Below are 5,675 nucleotides of genomic sequence, written 5' to 3'. Positions count from 1 at the left end.
CTCCCACTCATGCTGGATATATTGTCCACGTCCTGGGGCGAGCTCCGCCTGTCCAAATGCCGGTAGCCAATAAGAATTGTGGCCAGGCGGGCGAGGGAGCGAAGCTTGGGAGGCGAGGCGAGGCGAGGCGAGGCGCGACGAGGGGAGGGGAGGGGAGGGGAAGGGAACAAGGGTGCTAGCCGCGGGAGACTGAGGGGGCCGGGTGGCTTGGCGGGGCAGCCCCTGCGGCAGATTTCTCCCTTCCTTCTCCTCCGGTGCCCTCCTCCCCTTTTCTGCCGGTCGTCCTCCTTACCGCCTCGGCATCTGCTTCGTGCCAGCTGTTGCGTGCAGGCAGAGCAGGCAAAAGAGTCGAGAAAATCCACCTGTAATTCCTTCTTAGATCAGAGGGGGAGGCAGAGGGAGTCCTGCGCATAAAGGGGTGGGTGAGTGGAGGCTAATGTCCGGGAGCCGAAGCGAGTTTGATCTGTCCAGATGAACAGCTGCAAACGAGAACTCGGAGGCCCCAAAGCGGCGGGCGGGCGGCAGGGGAATGGAAGCAGAAGGTGGCCACATCCAGTCAAGTCAGTGCCGCTCACCGCGGAGGCGGCCTGGCGATCAAGCTCTGGGGCTGAGCCCGGAAAGGAAGCTCTCACTGGCTGCGAAGACGCGCCGGTTGGCCAAGAAACCGAGCGGCCTGCCCAGAAGGAGGCTGGCACGCGCTACACACCTGGGCGCAACCAGACAAACACCGACGGAGAGAAACGGGGGAGGCGAAGAGAGCCCCCCCCCCCCCGCAAAAGCAGCCGCAAGGAAGATCAGGAAACGTGACCGGGGAGAAACTGCCCGCAGCATCTCCTCGCCCGTTCCTTTGCGTCTGCGGTGTTTCCCGGCTGTTGCGTTAGGCTGACATTCATGAACTGCGAAAGGGCCTCAACAAATACTGTACTGATCAGTGTGGTGCTCAAGAGAGACTACGGGCGCCTGGCACAGCCAGAGGCAGTATAGCAGTTAAGCTCTGTCCGTAATTGAATCTTCCGCGCCGAGATCGTTTGTCTGGAAAAACAGGCTGTAGACAAGATGAGGAGGATTGACCTTCAAGTCCGGAGCCAAAATCCATCCTTTCAAACACAAACATGTGCCCCGCGCTTTCCTCCCATTCTTGTCCACCCCCCTGGAAGGTGGAGCTGTTCTGCTCTCCTGCCTCCCTGCAACGTCATCCCTGCAGCCTTCTGTCCTGGGAATGCCCTTCCCTGGGTCAACGTGCTACTGCTGCTGCTTGGAGCTACAGCCACCTCTGCTTGCTACAGAAGGGTCTTTCTCCGGCATCTGTGGAAGTGAAGCCTGGCTGCACGCAGAGGAGCAGGGAATTATGCCAGTCCAGTTCTTGGTGATGGATGCAAGGCAGGTTCCTGAAGGTCTGTCTCTTACTGAAGTGCTGACTCAGGAGAACAACAAAATCTAAACCAGGAGGGGAGCTTGGTGGGAGGGAAGTATCACTATGGTGCCACCTCGGTGAAGGCAACAGATGTGGCAGGCCAGAGAAAGAGATGTTGCTAATGACTGGGAGAACGACATGCTTTCTTCATGCAAATATCTTCACTTCTTTGTATTTTGTATTTGCCCTTTTCACACAAACCCCAGAAGAGTGCCTGAAACAAAGGGTATGGTGCTAGTTTACAGTGGACACACCTCTTACAATTATTTTTCTAGCTGAGATTCTTCTGCCAAAGCTTTTGTGCTCCTGGTAACATTCTGCTTTACTGACATGCAACCAGGAAGACAGAACAATGCACACTCTAAGATATGCCAGCCTAACCTTTCACTGTGTTTGTATTGGAACACCTGCAAACATTTCAAGGCAAATGACTGAAAGTATGGGGAAAAAATGGCAATCTGACGTATCTGCAAGAATTCGGGGAAAGTAAATGAAACCACAGCAATATCAGTATGATGGGAGGGAAAGAGTCATAGTCAAAACCTGGAATACCAGGGTATAAATCGAGAACAAGCTTAGGAGGAAGAAATTGAGACGGAAAAGGAATTTCTTCCTTATTTGACCTTGAGCAATGTCACAGGCCTCTGCAGCAAGATATTAGCAGAATATACTGGTTAACAGAATGACAATGAGAAAAAACTGTTCACAGTTACTAATTCTAGTAAGAGCACCCCCTTCCTTCCTTCCCCACTGCAGAGCAACTCAAGAATTCTGGCACTTCTGTGTCCCTTAGACTTTATCCAGTGACCTTGGATCAGGATTTCCATTTTACTTCAGCGAAGATAGTCTTGCTAAGTAGCTGAAGGACTCATCAGGAGCAAGAATTATAACGATCATTCTTCATGTACTGCCAGCACTGACTTCAAGAGGAGCATGTTTTCTCTATGTTTAGACTGAAAACAATGTACGTAGCTACTAACATTCATGAAGGAAATTTTTGAATTAGCCAATTCAGAACATTGGTGAAAAAAAAAGTCAACCTTAAAGAAAGATTATTCTATTTGCTGGTCAAGAAGGATAAGTAACACTTGCCTCATATTGCAGTGAACTTTTTTTGTCCCAAGCAGCCTGCCAGTTTTTGAGCAGAGCTGGAAGCAATGAAGAGATATAGCACCATTTCTGCTGACCTGGTAGACCTATAAGATACATTGCTAGTACAGACCCCATGAGGTTTTCTGAATGTTTTATCCCTTCACGAAACATCGTGTGAAACCACACAGAAGCAATCCAGTATACTGCTAGCCTGCCAGTTCAGCAATTTTATTGGGGGGTGGGGTGGGGGGAGGATGGGATTCTCTGTATGGATTTCTGGCTTTTAGACCAATGATTCTGGTGATCAGAAATGAAACTGAAAATTCAAGGCTAGGTTCACACAACCTGCTAGGTTGGTTAATTTGTGGCTGTGAGTGAACGGGGAATTTAGCCATTGTGGTTAGTTTAGTGTGCTGTGTAAACCCAGCCAATTTGATTAATTCTGTGGACAGTGGTTCAATAAACCATAGCTTTAACCTAGCAGACAGCAGAAATCAAGAGACTTCACAGTCTTTATAAAAATAAAGCCAGACAACGATTTTGGGGTTTCACTAGGGAAAAAATATTCAAGCCAAATTAGGTAGTGTAGCTTAATGATTGGAGGAGATCAAACCCTCAATTTGTATAATTCCTCTTCCTAAACTAAAGAAAATGCTCTTCCTTTTGGACTGAAATGTCTTTTGATTTCTGCTTTTGGCCAGAAATTATGTGCTATCCATGGAATCAGACAGATCAGGGATGGATACCTTTTCTGTTAAAATAATGAATATAATTAAAATATATAATGTTTTCTGTTTTACTAAAGAAAGAGAAATAATTATAACAGAATGGTGCAAACAAAAAAAAAATCAATCCATCTGTCAGCATTATATAGATATCAACAAACAAAATAATCTAAATTAACAATTCAGAATATAAAAAATAAAACTGGACCCAACATTTCTGACAACTTTCATCCAGCCTCCAACCTTCCTGTTTTAGGGAAGGTTGTTGAGCAGATGGTAGGGTTACAGGCACTGTAGAAAACAGATTATCTACACCCTTTGCAGTCAGGTTTCTGATGGGACATAGTACTAAGATGGCATTGGTTATGCTTGTTGATGACCACTGGTGAAACCAGGATAGTGGAACCACTCTGGTTTTCCTTAATCTCTCAGCACTTTTGATATTACTGTCCACGATCCTTCTGGATCACCAAGGGGGATTGGGAGTAGGAAGCACAGAGTTTCTGTGGTGGTTCTATTACTTCCTCTGTAGCGGGATACAGTCAGGATTGGTGAAGTGGGGATGGGACTGGTGCACAATCTGGAGATCTTCTACTCACAGCTCCCATTCAAAGAGTGGGTGACAGCTATGTCAAGGAAGGCCTTTGCACAAATTCCTCTAAGTATGCCAATTACATCCATATCTGGACTGGGAAGACCTTAGGACAGTCACTCATGCTTTGGTCAGCTCATGTTTGGACTTTTGCAATACAGTCTATATAGGATTGCCCTTAAAAGATCATTCAGAAGATGCAGCTGGTCCAGAATACAGCATCACAGGCAATTATGGGCATGCCATAAGGCAATTATGCCTATGTAACACCACTGCTTCATGAGCTGCACTGATTATTGCTTATATAAAGGACATATATAAAGTCCTTCCTGTCTTCTGTAGCTTCTGCCCATCCTATGCAATTGGGCAGAGCTGACATGTCTTATGTCCCATTGATTAGACAGTGTCACCTGACGGGATCCAGGAAGTAGGCCTTCTCTGTTGCAGCACTTGCTCCATGAATTATTTTCCCCCAGAGATTCATACAGTGTCCACCATGGCCCTATTTAAATGACCCCTTAAAACCTGTTTCTTCCCCAAGCCTGGGGCTAGAGTGGGTGGTGGACCTCTTGTGATATATGGTTTGGTAGTGTTGGCATTCTTGTACACTATCCAGAATCAGGATGGAGTTGGATGGCTTATAAATTAAACAAACAAAGAAACAAACAGGGACATTTTGATATTTATATCATAAACAAAACCAGAAATATAGTCTGCTCTTCTAGTACTCATGCACTGTTCATGACAGCTAGGCATAATGAAATCTAATTGTAAAGAATAATGTAGCTTCAAAACAAACAAAAGAAAATACTATGACAAAAATAAGCAGATGCAGCAGATAAAACACAGAGCATGAAAAACATATGCATATAATAAATAAAATGCTTGGATAAGTAAGTTTGTTCCCATATCCTGAAGTGCTATGAAAAAGGATGCCAAATTTAACCTGGAGCTAAGGATTTCTACAGTTTAGATATGTGGTCACTGAGAAGTCCTTTCTTTTCTTCCTACCTGTATGATAAAATAGCATATATGCCCCCAAGTACTGCAATGTACTGTGTATTTCATTAAAAATAATCCCGCTAACTAATATTCCTTGCTGGCACTTGATAACTGGCCAGTTTCTTTAAAACAGATAAAACAAACTTCAGTGAATTAAGTTTTTCTACTGGATTGCTAGGGGATCCCCAACAAAGCAGCTTGTGAGTATATGGGTGGTTGTTAAAGATCTGTATTTCTGTACTTTGGGCAGGAAGACCCAAAGCATCTTTCTATTTTTCTATGGTGGTTGGAAGGGAGACTTAATATATATCACCAAGAGGTTAGGTAACTAGGGTTGCCTTCCAGATGCTGCGTGAGTAGCTTATGCTTAGACCAAGAATTAGCTTGCCTGATCCTGTAAAAAGACACATTTCATTCTTATTAACTTGCATCAGTCAAACACTGGTTATGGTATTTGGGTGAGCAGGCAAAAGAACTGCAATTCTGAGCTCACCAAGTATTTTCACACTGAAAGCAACGATGCTTTTCTTACACATATAAAGAAAAGACATCACTTACAATACTGCAGTGAGTAAGAGTCACAAGCATACATTCCAAATGAAAAAGCATTCTTAGCATCATGCAGAAGTCTTTTAAACTAGGTTCTGTTCAGGCTTTCTAGAAATCTGTGGGTCAGGAGGAGTGATGGTAGATAAAGTGAGCCCTGAGTCCTCCTCCAGTTTTCTGCCCCTTTCCTATAATCTGTTGCTTCAGCAGAGTCCAGGCCCAAAATGACCTTAGCTGTGGGTCTGACAATAGGGTCAGCCAGTAGTAGGTGAGAAAAGTTTCCAATGTCTTCTTTACTCACCCT

The sequence above is a fragment of the Candoia aspera genome, chromosome 5 (assembly GCF_035149785.1).
Source record: "Candoia aspera isolate rCanAsp1 chromosome 5, rCanAsp1.hap2, whole genome shotgun sequence".
In the NCBI taxonomy this organism is placed as follows: Eukaryota; Metazoa; Chordata; class Lepidosauria; order Squamata; family Boidae; genus Candoia; species Candoia aspera.
The sequence above is the reverse complement of the archived record's forward strand: the minus strand, read 5'-3'. Positions refer to the sequence as shown.